Consider the following 19,118-nt stretch of genomic DNA (forward strand, 5'->3'; position numbering starts at 1 on the left):
AGTGGTAACTGCTTAGATACAGGTGGATCAAACGATTCATTTCACAGCCCACTAGAACCGAGGGAGAGCCTCATTCTCTTTAAGTTCTTGTGGAACCTTACTGTATTTGACCTACTATACAGCTGCAGGTAAGGACTACAAAGCCACAAATATTATCTGAACGTTCTTGGGGGACATCTTAATACTGACACCCAATTCCACATCCAAATTGCAGACATATGTACTAATTCTATGCAAGAGGAGCAACAAAGAGGCAAGCAGATGTCATTAGAGAGAAGCTGGGAGCATTTCCAGATTCCTTGGGGCTGAGAACAGACTAAATGGCCAACACAAATAGGTGAAAATGCCAGTGTGGTACAGGACCAATTTGCATTCTTGCCAAGTGAGAATGCCAGGCCTAGCCCACAATACCCATACTACTCAAGGAAGCTTTCTCCTCCATATACTCAAGCTTGTAAATACTTAGTTTTTGGCTCGTATCACTGTTTTAAAAGCTGTGGAGAATGTTGGGTTGGTGCATGCCACCAGTAGCATTTGCTGAAGTAGGCAGAGGCAGGATGATCATGAATTCAAGGAGAGCCAGTGATGGGAGATGTCATTCTGTAAATATGTTTCTCATACTGGTTAATGAATAAATCACTGTTGGCCAATAGGAAAGCAAGATAGGCGGGACTGGAGACAAGGAGGAGAGAAGAAGTAGTAAGGAGGAGTCAACATGGAGAGACTGGAGAGAGAAGAACACCAGCCCACCCTCCGGTAAGATGAGATCATGTGGAAATACTTAGATTAGTAGAAATGGGTTAATAATTAAGACAGAGCTAGCCAATAAGAAAAAAGTACCTGGCCAATAGCATTATATCAAATACAGAGTCTCTGTGTGTTGATTGTAGCTGGCATGGCAGTGGGACCGGTGGCAGGAAAAACCTTACTCCTAGCAAGCCTGGGCTACACATTAGATAGATAGATAGATAGATAGATAGATAGATAGATAGATAGATAGATAGATAGATATACAGACAGACAGACAGATAGATAGATAGATAGATAGATAGATAGATAGATAGATAGATAGATAGATAGATAGATAAGCCAGGCATGGTGGTGCATACCTTTCAAACTAGTTCTAGCACTCTGTGAGTTTGAGGCCAGCCTGGTTTACAAAGTGAGTTCTAGAAGAGCTCGGGCTGTAACAAAGAAAAACCCTGTCTCAAAAATAAACAAACAAACAAAAAAATTTTGTGGAAAGGCTAGGAAGTGGAGTTTCACCAGAAAAGTAGATTACTGGGGGAAGGATCTCTGGTTTTATAAAATGGTTGTGTCTATTCTCTGTTCCTGTTCTGCCAAAGTATGAAAAGGCAAGAGGTCCCAGTTGCCACCAGGGAGCTGCCTATTACCACTCCTTCCCTTCCATGACAGAGTAACCCCCTCTAACTGTAAGTCAGAGTAAATCTTTCCTTCATTAAAACACTCCTTATTAGGTATTTTGTCACATCAATGAGAAAACACACATACAAGGAAGAGCTCCATAAGAGGAATGCGAATAAAAGCCATCCCAGCACTTAACTAGGGACTTCTGTATTGCTTTGACAAAATGCCACAACCAAGCCGAATTACAGAAGGAAGACTTTATTAGGGCTTAGAGTTTCTGAGAACTGAGAATCCATTATTATAAGCCCTGCCAGTGGTGCTGCATGACTTTAATTCCAGTACTTGGAAGGCAGAGGCAGGTGGATTTTTGTGAGTTCAAAGACAACCTGGTCTATAAAGTAAGTTCTAGGACAACTAGAATTCAATAGTAAAACCCTGTCTTGAAGAAAAAGAAAAAGATAGAGAGAATCCATCATGGCTGGAAGGCATGGCAGCAAGCAGCAGACATCACAGCAGGATCAGAAAGTTGAATCACATCTTCAACCATAAGCAAAAACTGAGAGAGGGAACTGGAAATGAAGTGAGGCTATAAATTCCCAAAGTTCATCCTCAGTGATACACCTTCTGCAGTAAGGCTGACTTGGGACCAAGTGTTCAAATATGTAAACCTATGAGGAACATTTTTCACTTAAACCAGCACAGGTGCCCCTACTTTGCCTTTAGCACCCCTAGCAGCAGTTTAGTCTTTTTCAAAATGACACTTAACTTATATTACTGAACTGATTCTCTACGGTGTAACCCAAAGTGGCTACAGAAAATATGTATTGAAGAGCAGCTAGAAAGCTCTAAACACAAGAGCAGAAAATAACTCCAAGGCAGCTTTAAAGGATACAAAAGAAAATTGCCTTATGATTCCATCCCACAAGTCATTTTTGGTTCCACAGACTACCAATGAGGAGGTAATCAGAAGAAAATCAGGTAAAAACAAGGAAACAAGGCTTTGGTAACTGATTGAGGAGTCTGGATTTATCCCATGAGGAAGGAAGAAATTAATTCAATCTAAGTCAAATATGCACCAAGTATTGTGTGAGGGAGTGAGAATGTCAAAATGAAAAGAATGTCATGGCACCAAGGGGGCAGTAGATACATCCAGAATTGGAGTCACCACACTGTGACGAATGATGATGATGATGTGCACTGAGTGCTGAGTAGGCAGCATGTACAGAAAACAATGGACTGAGGCTGGAGTTCAACTGGTAAAGGTCTGACCTATAGTGAGATATTCACTGACTAGGCCCATTGGAGCATGGGGACAGGTGCAGGCATGACCTGGGGGATTAGGTCTGGGGTCCTGGACCACAGCTCACTCTCTAGCTTCCTGGTCAGAGACAGAGAGCATCCAGAGGCTTCCTTGGGACTGGAACCTACTGACAGTCATCTATTTCTGGTGTAAGTGATTTCGCCCCAAATAAACATCCATCAGCCTATTCGTTTTCCATGATACTCACCTAGCATGGAAAGACATGGGTGATATCTCCAGCTTTGTGTAAATGAGGTAGGCTGCTAAATGTCCATGATTCTAACACGTGGGAGACAGAAGCTAAAGGATCCATTCAAGGTCATCCTCAGTTATCTACCAACTCTGAAGCCAGCCTAGGTTACAGGAGATCCTGTCTTAAATGATAAGAAAATAAATTAGAACAAGTGCAGGAATATAATAGAGAATAAAGGCATATAAATTCAGGAGATGCCACATCCATCTTTATTTTATAATTGCTTTATATTATAATTTAATCTCCAGCTATATGTGTGGATATTGAACTTCTTAATTTTATTTTGAGCCAAGAGTATCTCTAGAAAGTTTTGCCAGGAAAAGAAGCTACTGACAGTCATCCTCAAATATCAGACTCTGATATGAATCCAGTGCTTCTGGGCTCTAGGCTGCCTCTCAGGTCCTCTTTGGCAGCAATACCTGTCCTTCCCAAGGACAGACAGACTGCAGGTACACCCAGAAAAAGGAAGCAGCTGGCAACTGATCTACAGCAGGTGATAGAGACTTATTTTTTTAGCTTTTAAAAGCCAAACAGTTCCTTACAACATACATACACTGGCAAGGAAAGGCGGAGGTGAGGGGAAGTAGGGGAGGGAAACCCAGGGAACCCTGCATGCTGTGCATGAGCACAGCTCTGTATTGACATATGAGTCCCTAACTGTGTAATCATTAGCATCGTAATATGCTAGGCCTATTCTGGGATACACACCCCAGCTGCTGGAAAGGCTAACACACCTGCTGCTCACTGGGCATGCTGTTCCTTTTCAATCCTTATGGATGAGAAGTTATTGAATTCATCTACCTGTGCCCTATTATCTAAGACACTGGAGCCCCCAGTAGGGCAGACTTTGGCATCATTGATTACTCTTTCCTGCCTTTGTATTTCTTCCCCCCTGGGAAAACTCATATCAATTAAGAGTTTAAATATCTTTTGTAGAAAACAATGGTATTGGGAACATGGCATGTCAGCCTCATTTATATAATAGCTTAAAGAAATATAAACTTCAATGATATATAGCTTGGGCTTTTCTTTTAGTATGTCTGGTTAGGACTCAAATTGGATTGTGATTTAGGGGTTTTTACAGGATATTGTTACTGTTGTTTGATTTTTTTTTTTTTTTGCTGTTGCTGTTGTGCTGTTGTTCTAAGACAGAGTCTCCTGAGGCCTAAGCTGCCCTCCAACTCACCGTGTAGTTAAGGATGGTTTGAATTCCTGATGCTCCTGTCTCTATTTCCACTGGGATTAGAGGTGTGTACTACGACACTGTCCAGTGCATTTCTTATAAATTTCCAGTAACTTAGTAGAGTCCCAACATAACTATCTCACATAATCCTACATTTGCATGTTGGGTTTTACTACAGAGCAAAATGTGGTCCTCTAGGTATTAGTTACATTTCTGCTGCTATGATGAAATACTGTGACCAAAAGCAATTCAAGGAAGAAATAGTTTATTCTAACGTATGCTTCCAGATGCTAGAGTTCTTTCTTGATGGTGGGGGAGGCATGGCATTACATTAGTCATCATAGCAGGAGCAGGAAGCTGAATGACCACATTTGAAACACCACAAATAAATCCAAATTAATCTTCTGTTTTACTGAAACTGCTTTTTGACATTCTCATGTCTGGAAGTCATTTTCAACATATGAAAATTCATTTGCCTCCACCATCCATAACAATATCCAATTTGTCACCAAGTCATGACCAAGTCTCTGCCTCAATGTCTCCTCTAGCCCAATTTACCCCTTCATCAATTCTGTCATTTCCTCCCTCCAGGTTGCTTTGTTTCTGTCCTGAAGTATTTCTTGTTGGAGAATGACCTGACCCTCCTGCTTCTACTTCCTAGATACTGAGATCACAGGTATGCCCAACATGTTGAATTTCAGGGGACACTGGGTTTTAAACCTAAGGCTTCATGCATGCTAGGAAAACACTCTATTGACTGAGCTATGTTATGTATCCACAGTCCAAACTTGGGAGTGTATTTTGTTAGAACTCAGACCTGACTCCACCCAACCCCTGTAGTCTCTCTTCCCCTCCCATCTGCTTTGAAGAGCTCTCCTTCCACACCTAGCTCCTGAGGCCTTTCTCCCTTTACAGCTCTTACAAAGACCCAAGCCCACACCCCCACCTGCTGCCAGAATGAGACGCAGCCTGACTTCAGTAACACAGAAGAAGTCACATATTAGCTTCTCTTTTCCTGCCTCTGCCACCTGAAGCTCAGTCCATCTATCCTGTTGCTGCTGCCATCTATTGCTGCTACGGGAACTCAGCTTATTAGGGCTTCCACTGTAGACTGAATGAAGATGAACAGGTCGTTGGGAATCTTCTGGTCCTTCTACAGTTCCAGCTTGGAATTGCTGAGGCATCCAGCCCCATTGCTTGAATAGCCACCAGGTCCTTAGTGTCTCCAGCATGCAGATAGCCATCATTAGAGGTTTTCACTTTGGTCATGTTTTCTCCTGATGTGGGACCTGAAGACAACCTACATGTGTGCATATCTCTCTCTCCCTTCTTCCCTCCCTCTACCTCTCCCTCTCTCTGTCTCTCATCTCTCTCTCCCTCTCCCTGTCTCTCTCTGGCTGGCTGGCTCTCTGTTTCTTTCTCTACCCCTGTGTGTATGTGTGTGTTAACAGTATCACAAGATAAGGTAAATCAGTTCTACAAAAGTCTTTTAAGAGAATGATTGTTAGTGAAGAAAGAATATCTTGCCAGCCATGGTGGCACACCCTTTAAACCCTTTAATCCCAATACTCAGGGGACAGAGGCAGGCAGATCTCTGTGAATAGAAGGCCAGCCTTGTCTAACCTAGCAAGTTCCAAGACAGCCCAGGGTGGCATAGTAAGACCCTGCCTAAAAACAAAGAGAGAAGATGTCTTACATAACCTGCACCTGTACTGGTAGGGCCGAGGATGGTGTTTATTTCCAATTAGTCTGGCTGGAGATATTATATTAAAACATGGCCTTTCTTGTTCTAATAAAGTTTATTTTGTTTTTTATGTAAATTATTCCATAAAACATAAAGGCATTCTTAACATTGTCACTATTTCTTGTTAAGTACAAAAACCTCTTTCATTTAATAATGTAAAATGTTTGAATAAATAATATCAGCATATTCAGTGAACATAAGACACACTTTATAATATTCATCATAAAAACTTTATAGGAATAGGCTTGTGCTGTCCCGTACATTGTATGTTATAGGTATCCATTAAATCACATCAGCAAGAATGAGAGCGAGGACAAACAAGTTTGTATGAAAATCTGGAAGAAGCAAGAATGACTATTGAGTATTTAGAATTGGAACAGTATACACTGGATAGAATATGACATTCTGGGTTGTCTGGTGCACTCCTCATTTTCTGCACTATATTATACCTGAGTAAATTGTGGTAGCTGATATGGTACAAAATAAGTTTTGCTCACAGATATATGACCACAACTATAGCAGGCATTAGAAGCTGCTTTGACTAAAAAGCAATGGGCACCTCACTTGTGCCCTCAGGATAATAAAAGCCAGATGGAAAGCCAGCACCTCTGCTTTCATTTGGGGTCTGTCTCCTTTACTCTGTGTCAGATTTCCTGCTGCATGCTGCAGACATAATAAGCACTCAAAGACAGCCTTCTGTCTAACTCGTCTTAGCAAAAATAAGTCATGGTCATAAACCTATAGCACCTTAGATGCCAAGAACAATGAGGATCTGGCAGGAAGGACCTCACTCCTGCACAAGGGCAATTATCTATGACAGGAGGTTGCACCCTGGAGCAGGAGTTGATCATCTCATAAGCATCAGATCAATCCCCTCCAGCTAAAGTTATGATAATGTCTTAGATCACCTGGCAGAACCAGAGTTAATGATTAACCAGACCACACTTTGACCAGTGCTGCTTAATTATGCAGGCCTTATGCTTCTTGTTCCAGACCTTTCTCTATTTAAACCTAAAACTCCTGTCAGTATCTTGAAAACAGACTTGAGAGTCATTGAACTCCTTTATTTGTTTTTCTCCACTATAGCCACATTGGGTAAATCTTTACTCTGCTGGTCATGATTACTCATCCCTTTAATTTGCATATTGAGAGGACTCCTTGAGCCTCCCTTTTTGGACATGCAGGAAACTGGGGCTTTTACATTAAAACACTGGTTACAAAATCTACCTGGTGGCATTTCAATTGATCATTTAATCATACCTCTGGTGCAGGGGGCAGGGGCATCACCAATTTATGTCCACTTGTAAATTCACCTCAATAATCTTGACTCTACAGAAGTCAATGGTTCATTAACTCTACTTGAACTGACCATAATATGGTTTATGAATTACATCAAATATATTTTGAGCTCACTTTAGATTTTCATGAGATGCATGGATTTACCCTTTGTTTTGAAGTTATCTTTTTGGGCTGGGGAAGCAGTTCAGGCAGCAGAATGCTTGCCTAGAATGCACAAAGCTGTAGGTTCAATACCACGCACCACATAATGAATCCGATAGAGAACACTTGTAAGCCCAGCATCTTAAGAGATGGATGCAGGACTACTAGGGGTTCAAGGTCATCCTCAGCTCCATAGTGAGTTCAAAACCAGGCTGGACAACATGAGACCCTCTGGGCAGGATAACAGAGAAGAAAAGAAACTTTAAGTTTTAATCAGTAAGCTGTGAATATTCAAGAGATCTACTGACAAATGACACCAAATGTGGCATTGGCCTAGATCTTTCTGGTGGCTCACCAAATCGCTAAATCCCACAGCATTTCTAGAAAGGAATAATGTGCTATGCAGTTAAGTATTCAAATGTTCTTGAAAATCAAATATGTCAGTGTAAGCAAACAAGCTGCTGCTGCTGTGTTCATAGTGCAGCCTCTTGGGAGTGGGATAAGGTTTCATATGTGGGCTGATTGGCTCAGAGCATAACAATCATCACACACACACACACACACACACACACACACACACACACACACACACACACACACACACACACACAGAATCCACACTACAAACCTGTGGATGAGATACTGCAGCATATGTTAGTAGCTAGTCTGCTTCTTTCTGTGAAATTCTATCTCAGTTCTAACTTTAAGGTGGAAAAAAAAACTTAATGCTCTGAAAATGTTCTAAGTTTGTTTAGTGAAAGGCCAAGGATGAAAAGGAAAAAGAATAAAGATGCTATTTAAAACCAGTGCAAAGGCATGTTGCAATAAATCCTCTAACCCAAAGAAGCATGTAAAGGCCACAGGAATTGCCCACACACAATAAAGTATTAAGAATTTCTAAAGGCTTGTTTTAGTTATTAATTTATTCACTTTTTCTCAAAGACAGCAATAAACTTCAGGTCCTTCTGCCTCCACCTCACCAGAATAGGGAATTTAGAAGTATGCTACCATGCCTGGTTTATACTGTGCTGGTAAAGGAACCCAAGTGGGTACACCCAGATCTAGAGGCTAATTTTTAAAGAGCATATATTTATCATGGGATCATAGCACCCCAAAACCATGCTGACTATAATGTGAGCTCCTTCATTATTGCGTTGGTATCTTTTATGTATTCATGTTCTATAAAGAAGTGATCTCAGCCATGCAGTAGTGGTTCATGCCTTTAATCCCAGCACTAGGGAGGCAGAGGCAGGCAAAGCTATATGAGTTCAAGGCCAGGCTGGTCTACACAGTGAGCGCCAAGAGAGATTCCAAAGCTACACAGAGAAATCCTGTCTTGAAAAACCAAACAACAAAGACAAAAGGAGTGGTCTCTTTGCCAATCTCTCAGATATGTTGTTAGGTTAATTGATCATAATTCTCCTTTTTTGGAAAGCAAGAATACAGTGGAGAAGAGTCATGGTAACCTCCAGTCAGGCCCAGAAAAATATGGCCATGCAATAGAGAAACAAGAGGTGGGCTTTGGAACAGCTCCATTGTAGTAGACACACCAGAGATCAAGCACACAGTGGTAAGAAATTTAGAGCTGTTTTCCAGGGACTGTTCTGCCTACTCTCCTGCTTGCTTGCCTGCCTGCCAGTTCTTTTGCTTGTGTGCCTGCTAGTCAAGCTATATCTGAACTGACTGCACAATTTAGCAGATAAGCATGAAAGGTAAAATCATGAAGTCCATACATTTTAGACGTTTCCTAAAATGATTGGCTTTAACCTTAAATAAAATCAATTTAATAAGTTGCATGGGGCTGGAGAGATGTCTCAGTGGGTAGGAGTGCTTGCTATGCAAATATAAAGACTTGCATTTAACTATATGAAATCTGAGCACAGCCACACATGCCTGTATTCCCAGCATTAAGTAGGTGAAGACAGGTAGATCCTGGTAACATGCTGACTAGCTAGCCTTGCCAAATTGATAAACGTCAGGTTCAGTTAGAAACCCTGTCTCAATGCAATACAAAGACAGCAATAGAGAATGATGCCCAATGTTTTCCTCACATGCACACACAGGTAAACAAATCTGCACACAGACAATTCCTAAAGAAGAATTTGGGGTTTATATCATCAATTTGTCCTATAATGTAGAACACGATGATAAAGGATAATAGCGCAAAACTATCTAACACTGCAGCAAGATCCCAGTATAATATTAGAAAGCATTTATTTTTTTTTAAATTTTCTATGTGTATACTGGCTGTTAGTTTTTTTTTTTTTTTTTTCTGACAACTTGATACAATCTAGAGTCATCAGAGAGGAAGGAATCTCAGTGGAGGAAATTTCTCCATGAGATCCAGTTATAAGGGATTTTCTCAATTAGTGACCCAATGAGGTAGGATCTAGTCCTCGGTGGGTGGTGCCATCCCTGGGCTGGTGGGCCTGGGTTCTATAAGAAAGCAAGCTGAGCAAGCCATTGGAAAAAAGCCAGGAAGCAACACTCCTACATGGCCTCTGCATCAGCTCCTGCCTCCAGAGTCCTGCCCTGTTTGAGTTCCTGTCCTGACTTCATCCAATGATGAACAGTAATGTTGATGTGTAAGCCAAATAAACCCTTTCCTCCCCAACTTGCATTTTGGTCATGATGTTCATTGCAACAACAGAAGCCCTAAGACTATTTGTACAAGTATTTTCTTGCATGTATGTCTGTGTACCATATGTATAACTGGTGTTCAAAGAGGCCAGAAAGGTCTTTGGATCTCCTGGAACTAGCCCTGGAGGTTGTCATGAACTACTATGTGGATGTTGTGAATCAAACCTGGGTCCCCTGGAAGAGCAGCCAGTGCTATTAACCACTAAGCCATCACTCCAGCCCCTAGAAAGTAATTTCATTACTCTACAGAGATGTAGTCTGCTGGTAGTTACAGAGGAGCACAGCACTAAACTGTTTCATACTTTTACAAAATGGGGTGGGAGAATTGGCTTAGCAAGTAAGAGCACTTGCAGGGGCCACAGGTTCAGTTCTCAGCACACTCATCGTGGCTCACAACCATCTATAACTCCTCTTCCAGGGGCTATGACACCCTCTTTTGACTTCCACAGATACCGGGCATACACATGGTACACACACACACACACACACACACACACACACACACACACACACACACACACACGCACACTATGTATGCAAAATGCACATGTACATAAAGTAAAACTAGTAAATCTTTTAAAAATATTAATTAACTTATTTCTAACCTCTTCTTAAAGTTTTCCTGTCCCTCATAACTTTATTTCCATTATGTTTTCAACATGGAAAAGAATACACTTCAGTCATGATGATTCTTTTTAGAGGGAGCTAACTTAACTGTACTTGAGGGGACACAGTAAAGAAACTGCCAATATGACTTCTCCATGATAAGGTTGAGGTTTGTATTTTAGACAAGAAAAAAGAGAGAGAGAGAGAAAGAAGTAGACTAGACACAGCCAGCAGACTCGACATGGCCATTCTGCAACAGAGAGGAGAATTGGCAAGAGATAAGAAATGGAGAAAGCATAGTGAGAAAAAGTATGAGAAAAAGAGAGTGACTAAGAAGGAATAAGTATAGAAATAGTAGAGAATAGTGGGTTATAGGTAGTGAGAGTAGCTGGGGGAAGGGAAAGGCCAGGAGACTGGCATAGGAGCTTTGGGTTTTATACAAGTACTTGTTAAAAGGGACTGAGGGAACCTGGAAGCTTGCATGGGCGTTGATATACAGCCAGAGGTTATGTCAATGGAGCCATATGTTCCTTCTGCCAGAGGTAAGGGAAATTACTCCTTTCAGCAGATGGGTACCAGTTTCACAAGTTCTTGAGGAATACTGGCTTTTATCTAATCACCAGAAATCCTCCTGCAGTCCAATTTTAGCTCATTTCTGGATATTTGGACAACCTGAGACCTAACAATAACAACTGGTATACATACCAGATTTATGGTCACAGAGAAAAAAAATTACATTTTTCAGTTGCAACAACTATATTCAGCTTTAAGTGGTTCACACAGTTCAATTCTTGAAGTATGCTTGTAATAATAATAGTAATAATAATAATATAATTTTAAATCTCTGGTAGCTCAAGAAATGGTTCAGTGTTTAAGAGTGCTTGGTGCACAATCAGAACTTTAAATGGCAGCACCCACATATCAAGCCTCATACCTTGCAAACATGTATTAACTCCAGATTTGAAGGATCCAATACCCTTTTCAGGTCTATGCACACATGCAGGTACATGCCCTTGCATACACATATGTACATATACATAAACATGAATAAGCAGTTCTTTTAAAATCTGCCATGCATGTGTATGTGCTGAATGCTTAAGTTTGGCCATGACTCTTCTAAAAGAGGGATTTAGGAATTATCTAATGAAGCCAAATCTCTTTAATTATAAAACAGATAGGTTAATCAAATTAAAGTCAACAACTTTGTTTTGTAATTAGAGAGAATTGCTTTATTAGAGAAATGCCAAGAAGTTTGTATTTTAACATTGACTTTGGACTGGAGTAAGTCACCTATGTTGAAGGTTCTGCAGACTAATGAAGTAGGACTTCCTGATTGTGAAGTATTAGAAAGTTTTTGATTGGCAGCCAAGTTATCTTTAGCTATATTTTTTTCATATAACAATATTGAGTCTGCACCTCTCTGCCTTATCTAGCAAACAACTTTCAACGATCAGGTTAAACCTTTGGAATGCATTCCCTTAGTAGATCATTGACCCAAAAGATTATATCATCAACATGCCAAAGTGCAAGTGCTAGAGCTCGCTAATACACCACTCATGCCCATGCTCATGTGGGTCAAGACCAGATACAGACTTTTCAAGTTTACATTTGTGATCATAGGTGGCGACCTGAAATGTCTGTCTATAATCACTGACCAGTCTAGACAAATACTTATTAACATCACCACCCAAGGCCCAGCAAGCAACTCCTTGGGTGTCTATCTGGAGAACTGGTTCATGATAAGCAAAGCCATTTCGTTTCTACCTTGCTCTGCATAATGTGTTCTTTCCAGCCTTGGTAAAGGTTCCTAGAAAGGAGCCAAACCTGCACTTAATAGTCTCCAAAGGCTGATTGACTGATTAGAAGAACTTTTGTGATTGTGGATTGGTTGAGGTGGTACAGATCTGGGTCTGAGTTATTTCAGGATAGCTTTAGCCCTGCAAATAGCCATTCATCACCCACCTCTGTGTCTGACCTAACATCAGTGTGACTATCACATGAAATCTTTTGGTATCCATCAACTTAACAGACTTTTAGCATCCAGAACTGCAAAGCTAAGAATGTTATCATATAATATCGCAGGCCCATAGAAGAGGTTTTCCTGCTTCCCTGGAATTTAACCACCTGGTGCTTCAGCCAATGCATTACAAACATGTGTGGAATTCTGACCTTTCATTGTTCTGTTACTAAAAAAAAAAAAAAAAAAAAAAAAAAAAAAAAAACTTCATAAAACTGCTACCATAGTTGCTGGGTAGTGGTGGCACACACCTTTAGTGCCTCTGCATTTCAGAGGCAGAGGCAGGGTGATCTCTAAGTTTGAGGAGAGCCTGGTCTACAGAGCAAGTTCCTGGACAGCCTCCAAAGCTACAGAGAAACCCTGCCTCGAAAAAAAAAATAGACAAAGAAAAAAAAACAAACAAACAAAAACAAAACAAAACAAAAAAAAAAAACTGCCAAGTTGAACATGGCATTTGGAATAATAATAATCTAAATCTGTGTGCTCAGGCCATAGTCATGCATTCTTATTTCCTTTGAGGTAAAAGCTGTGGTTTTTACATAGTCACTAACATCTTCTAAGAGAGCTTTTCCATCTGCCTAACTTCTTACAGATGCTTGAAGATCTTGCGGTCTGTCTAGTCTCACTATTACTAACTTCCCTCCTCCACTGCAGCCACCCTCACCCCTTACCACATCAAGCCTTTGGAAAAATGGATCCTTACCTCCTTATATCACCCTGGCCTTGCTTTTTTAAACAACAATGGGATTCTGGGCCAGTGTCTGATCAGGAACCTGAACTTTCTCTGCTCCATTGTCTGAAATTCCCACCCCTGATATGGGGCATTATTATTGAGATTTGTCATCAAATTAGTTTTCTAACTCTAGGTCAACTTGTAGGGTTCAAAGAGATTCTCTTGACTCTCTCCCCACTATTTTTAAATTTTTTTTCAAGCAAATATATTTGCAGTGAAATTTACATAGAGTTTCTTGAAGGAGAAGGATATTATCCAAGGATAAAACAGCTGTAGGTGGTTGAGGGCAGGAGTATGTGGGGGGCATTGAAGGCCATGTGAGCTTCAGGCATTTTGTTTGATCTGCTTATCTCTTTGTTGGTGAATTACTAGAACTCAGAGCTAGCTGCTAGCTTTTAGACCATTTCATAATCTAATGATTCTGGTAGGGATGAAGATATTCTAGAGACACTTGTGCCCCTCCCTTTGGCTGTCAATGAATAGACTTCAAGAAATTGGTGTTTCTTCAAGAATTTCACATTGGGAAGAGAAGGCAGGGAGCCTGATACTGGCCAGAACAGGATTACCTCTGCTAGAAAGATTAGGCACGGTGAGAACAATTTTTCAGAGCGCTTTATCTGAAAGAGTACAGACCACACAATGATGGAGATGGATGGAACCACACCTAGACTAGGAACACTTAGTTATACAAACTTCCTGCCTCTTGTCCTCTGTTTAAATCCAAACTTCTTGTCAGGACCTCAGAGATGGACTTGGGGGTGTACTCACTGGATTTCTTTTGTTCCTCTTCATAATGTGGCCACATTGAATAAATCTCCTCTTCCAGCTTTTCACTATCCCTTGTCTCTTTTATAGGACTGTTGAGGATGAATTGAGAAACCTAGCTTGTCTGGACTTGCAGGACTCAGGCCCCGACTCTAACCATCTAGTAGCAGCCATACTCGATCAGGTGTCATCTCAATGAACTACAAATGGTAACCACAGCCAAATCACCTGGAGGACTTTTCAAACACCTGGGCCCTCCTGATTCAGGTAGTACCTGGTGAGTGCATTTCTATCTAGTTACTAGGTAAGCCACATATTGAGGAAGATCCCATCTGGGAAGGTATGCTCATTATACAGCCATATCTGGCCTGGGCAAGCCAGTTCCCCAAGGGGATGTTTGTAAAGGGATGCATAAGAAGGGAATGAGTGATGGCTGAAAATGGATCCCCAGAGAGACCTTTGTCTTTCCTAGCATCTCCAAGAAAGGAGGAATTTTTCAAAGGTAAATAATAAAGCTTACTGTTCCCAGTCTCAAGCATCTACTTGCTGAAAAGGAAGTGAATGACAGGCACTGGCTGGCAGCTGCCAAGTCCTACTGTCTTTCAAGATTGCAATTGGGCTCTGGAGAAGACACAATTGATTTTGCTCCCCTGAGATATAAACTGCCTCACTGGAGATACACTGAAGGAAGAGGTTACTCTGATACGCATGACATCCTGAGACAACTCCAGAGAGTCAACTCTCCTCCTTTTGCTACATCAAGAAATGAAAGTGCTGGCCCTGCCTGGGACTAACTTTGTAACCATGCACTAAACACAAAGGAAATGCACACTGTTAGAGTACTTGATTTTACGATCTTCAAATTACACCTCGAATTTTGTTTGTATTCTTTCTGTTTATTGGCAACAGGATCCTCATGTCTCTGCTTCCTGAGAATCCAGATTACAGGCATGTGCTGCTACATCCAACATTTTTAAAACATGAAAACTCTCTACAATAGTTAGAAGAGAGAAATAAAAATCAAGGCTGTAGAGATGGCTCAGTGATTTAAAGCACCTGTTCCTCTTGCAAAAAACCAAGTTCAGTTGCCAGCACCTGCATGGCTACTCATAACCATCTGTAACTCCAGTTCCAGGGTAACCAAGGCCTTCTTCTGTCTTCCTCCAATACCAGGCACACACACGGTACACAGACATACATGCAGGCAAAACACCTGTGCTGCCTAGTTTTATGTTAACTTGACACAAACTAGAATCATCAAATAGGAGGGAGCCTCCATTGAGAAAATAGCTCCATAAGATTGGCTGTAGGCAAGCATGTAGAACATTTTCTTAATCAGTTATTGATGGGGGAGAGAGTCTAGCCCATTTTGGATGGGAATACACCTGGAATGATAAACCAAAAAAAATAAATAAATAAAAGCAAGCTGAGCAAACCATGGAGAACAGGCCAAGTAAACATCACCCCTCCATGGCCTCTGCATCAACTACTGCCTCCAGTTTCATGCTTTGTTTGAGTTCTTGTGTTCTTGTCCTGACTTCCTTGAGTGATGGAGTATGATGTGTAAGTGTAAACCAAATAAACTCTGTCCTCTCTAACTACAACTTGCTTTTGGTCATGGTGTTTCATCGCATCAATAGAAATCCTAATGAAGATACCATCCATATACATAAAAATAAATAAAACCTCTTAAATTTTGAGAAATAAGAACATGTTTATCAGAAGGTACAAAGTGGCCGTCATGTCAGGTAAGTACAGAAATGTACAGGAGAACACAAGGACTAAAAAGAATACCCTAAGCTGAGTGGTGGTGGTGCATGCCTTTGATCCCAGCACTCAGGAGACTGAGGCAGGCAGATCTCTGTGACAAGGGAAGGGGGAAGGGAGGGAAGAAGGGAGGAAGTGAAGACTATTGTGTATTGGCAATTAGCTTAGAGTACATTTCAGGTGCTCTCATAAAATACAGTACAAAATGAAATATGCAAAGTAGCTCATGTATACAATGATTTGTTTTATTATAGTCATCTCACTCTGTGTGTGTATATATGTATCAGAGCACCATGGTTTATACTTTAAACATAAACAGTTTTAATCGGTTGTCTTTATTTTATGTGTATGGGCATTTTGCTTGCATGTCTTTGCACCAATTGGGTGCTTGGTGACTGTGGAGGCCAGAAGAAGCACTGGCCATGTCATCACCAGAGTGAACAATATTTTTTATGAGTGTTTTTTATTAGTGTTTTAATAAATAAATGTTTTTTTTTCATCATGGTTTAGGGAAAAGCCACCTGGCAACTTTGCCTCTGATATTTTGAATTTATTTTATTGTCCTCCTCATCATCATTAATGTGTGTGTGTGTGTGTGTGTGTGTGAGAGAGAGAGAGAGAGAGAGAGAGAGAGAGAGAGAGAGAGAGTTCTCATGCCAAGACACTCATGTGGCAGTTAGGGGACAACTTGCAGGAATCAATTCTCTCCATCATCTAGGTTCTGAAGATCAAAATCAGGCTCTTCACATTTAATGACCCACTGAGTCACATTGCCTCCCCAATGTATCCTGATTTTTAATTCTTGGTGTTGAAGGTCTCTCTAAAATATGAAATTACAGTGCTTTTCAAGTTTGCTTTAATTGCAAGGAATATTTCCTCAGTCAAATCCTAAGTGTAGGTATTCAAGTTAGGTGATGATTTAGGCTTGGCCACTGCCACCTTCCCAGAAGCTCTAACATTCCCACTCAAAGTGTAAAATGGATGTGCTTCAGAATCTGTATGTGATAGCCACTTAGGATTTTAGGGCCACTATTACTGTTATATAGCTAGACAGACATTAGCCAGCTAAGAGGTCATTGAGGATCGACCCCTTCTTCACAATCTACTTTGGAACCTACTTTTCATTTCCCTGGTAACACTAAAAAACACAAATGCTTCTCCTTAATACATAAAATGCCAAATGGAAATGTGGAATTTTCAGGGCTTTTTTGAGGTCCATTAATGGAAAGTTACTGGTTCCTGATCAAATGAATGGAATTCAGGTTCTACCTTTGGTCCTGGATAAAAACATGGCATTCTGATTTGCCCCAAAGATCAGAACATTATATACTATTGCCCTCCCTTCAAAGCTAATCCAACTGGGACTGCCAATCACCTTTCAAGACACCACCTTTCAGGAAGGAATTTATTGAATACTTGTTAAGGAGATGGGAAGAATTATCCCCTTAATGAGATAATGTACGTGCACTCCCCAGAAGCTTCAGTGTTATGCCTGTCTGGTTTTCTGAGTTCTAACTCAAAACACATAGCTTCTCTTTTCACGCTTTTTATTTCTTCTTTGGCTACCAGCCAAAATCCTAAGTGTGCTTGCCCTAACCCTCTGTGCCTTGTCAATTTTTTCAGAAGATACCCCAATCATCCTTTCTATGTCACCTAAAAGCAGGGATCTGTAGAGATGACTCAGTGACTAAAAGCATATAACGCTCTTGAAGAAGACCACAGTTTGTCTTCCAGCACCCATCTCAAACAACCCATATCTCCCATTAAGAACAATTTCAGGGCATCCAAAATCTCTAGCATCTACAGGCACTTGGACTCACATTAATATGCATAAACACACACACACACTTTAAAGAAATAATTTTTTTTTAAAGTATGACTTTCTAGGTTGGGAGATGGTAGTCCACACCTTTAAATCCAACACTCAGGAAGCAAAGGCAGATGGATCTCTGTGAATTCCAGGTCAGTGTGGTCTACAGAGCAAGTTCTAGGACAGTCACAGCTACACAAAGAAACCCTCTCTTGAAAAAACCAAAAACAATAAAAGTGTGACTTTCTCTTCTTTTGTCTATCTCCCTCCTCCCCACAGCTGCTAGGATTTACACTTGCCTGGGCTGTAGGTTTTCTTTCACGTTCTAGTAAAAATGTTCCTTGAGATTCTTCCTTCTGAGTTTGTTTCCAAATTCTTTTATCAACAAGACAAAGAACCCAAAATGGAACCCCAGTTACCAGGTAACATAACAATGTGCAGTTGGCAACCTGACTACAAAGTCATAGCAATTTATTCCTCATTGGTCTGGTGGTGATACTTTTCACTCAGCCACTCAATTCCAGTGCTGGCATCTTCTGGAAACACAGACACAATCAGAAATACTTTGCCAGCTAGTAGAGCATCCCTTTGCCCAGTCAAGGTGACACATAAAAAATTGCCATCACACAAAACAAGCAGCATTTCAAGCCAACATTCCAGTGGAAAATCGAGTTCAAGTTAACTGCAAACTATCTTTTAAATAATGCTTAAAAATGGCATATGCCCAGCCTGGAGAGATGGCTCAGCTGTTAAGAAGAATGGCTGCTCTTCCACAGGACCCAGGTTCAATTGCCGGCACTCACACAGTGGATCACACCTGTCTGTAACTCCAGTTCCAGGGGATCCAACACCCTCACACAGACATACATGCAAGCAAAACATCAATAAAATAAAATTTAAAAGATAGCATATATCATGTCTGCTAACATTAGCCAAATCAGTTATTGCATGACCATTTGTAACTTCAAAGGAAGGGAAACACAACCTGATGAGCTGGAAATATTTTATGCAGACCTTCAAATTTCCACAACCCCAAAAGGAGTAGGGAACATAGTAACCTAATGTTTATACTCAGGGAGATAAAATATGTATGGCCACAAAATTGGTTCCCTTTAAGTTTTGTGGGCCAATGAATCTGGAGACCAAATTTATAAACTTCTGTTTTTCAAGCCTTTTAAGATTATACTATGCTTGTTGAAACAGTGTCTCACTTCATAGCCTGTGCTGGCTTGGAAAGTGCTATACAGCCAAGGCTAGTTTATACTCTAAAGCCTCTTAATTCAGCTTCCCGAATGCTTGGATTGTAGCTATTAATATACTGTCATTCCTGGCTAAGTTTGGGATTCTCATATTGCAGGAAAGGATATACCTTGAGGTATGTTCAGAGTATTAGGTTTACACTCTACCCTTGATTGAAATTGTATTCTTTTCTACTAAGTCATCATCCATCTGCAAAATGAATTAAGAAGCAGTATAATCATGATATGAAAAC

At 40.7% G+C, this 19,118-nt stretch overlaps 1 pseudogene; it reads left to right on the plus strand.

Annotated features, from left to right (window-relative positions):
• Positions 1–10,775: 10,775 nt before the first annotated feature.
• Positions 10,776–19,118, plus strand: part of LOC127214490 (28 kDa heat- and acid-stable phosphoprotein-like) — a 31,322-nt pseudogene continuing 22,979 nt past the window's right edge.

Source organism: Phodopus roborovskii, unplaced genomic scaffold (genome assembly GCF_943737965.1).
Source record: "Phodopus roborovskii unplaced genomic scaffold, PHOROB, whole genome shotgun sequence".
NCBI classification, from domain to species: domain Eukaryota; kingdom Metazoa; phylum Chordata; class Mammalia; order Rodentia; family Cricetidae; genus Phodopus; species Phodopus roborovskii.